The following is a 1,006-nucleotide window of genomic DNA, read 5'->3' on the forward strand; positions in this document are numbered from 1 at the left end:
AGAAAGATTCCAATCAACTGGAAGCAAGCAACTCCAAAGGACATGTCTGCAACAACTCCCATTTCTGACTCTATAATGGTGATTACGTTTGTAAAGCAACCTTTATTGTTTACTTTACTTCATCTTTGTTTGGAGTACATTCAATTTTTCAGCAGCTCTTAGGATATCCTTGTTCTGAGTGATAACTAGTATCTTCCCAATCTGTATATTTGGTCACAACACAACAATGCAATTTATTTTGAATGTTGTCTACAGCATCACTTGTATAATCTCCTGTAATGTTATATTGTTTCAGAGCCTTCTCATAATTACTCTTAAAGTTGTACTTAATTTCATGTCTAAAAATGAATCCAACGATGGCAGCAACCAGTTTGACCAAAAAAATTATAGAGTCAGAAACATTGCATAGTTTCAGCATCCAGGCAGAAGCTTGGCAAGTAGCAAAACAGCCAAAGGTACCCAAGAGAATAATGACAGTCCCAGTGCCCAATAAGCATGAAGGGCACATTAGTGGCCTTCTCATTTAAAAGAGAAAAATAATTCTCCAGGCTCACCTTGCCCGAATACCAACGGCAAGAAGGATACCCAGTGATCCAGAATATGAAAGTGTAGGCGAGGAGGATGCTCTTCAAATAAGTAATGACTGGTTTCAACTACAATCTCCAAGAAGGGGACACCATGACTCGCCTAAGACCCTGCACCACCGCACCAGGAGATCAGAACAGGGCTAGCGAGACGCGGAGACCCCGAGTCACTCTGAAAACTGGCGAAACCGTATGAGCGCCTACCAGGACTCTCAGTTCTTTAGAAATAGATTTAATAGTGGGTATTGTTGTTAAGTGCCGTCAAGTTGGTTCCAACACATAGCGACCCTATATAGGGTTTCCCAGGAGCAGCTGGTGAGCTTGAACCAGTGACTTTGTGGTTCAGACCAACTTTGCAGTCCAGCACATTAGCCCACAGAGCCACACCAGGACTTCAACTAGTTGATATAATTGCTTACAAA

The 1,006-nt window shown here is 41.8% G+C and overlaps 1 pseudogene; it reads right to left on the minus strand.

The window, feature by feature from the left end:
- Window positions 1–5: 5 nt before the first annotated feature.
- On the minus strand, window positions 6–746 carry LOC102839819 (annotated as a pseudogene).
- Window positions 747–1,006: the final 260 nt, after the last annotated feature.

This window comes from Chrysochloris asiatica, unplaced genomic scaffold (assembly GCF_000296735.1).
Source record: "Chrysochloris asiatica unplaced genomic scaffold, ChrAsi1.0 scaffold00044, whole genome shotgun sequence".
Taxonomy (NCBI): domain Eukaryota; kingdom Metazoa; phylum Chordata; class Mammalia; order Afrosoricida; family Chrysochloridae; genus Chrysochloris; species Chrysochloris asiatica.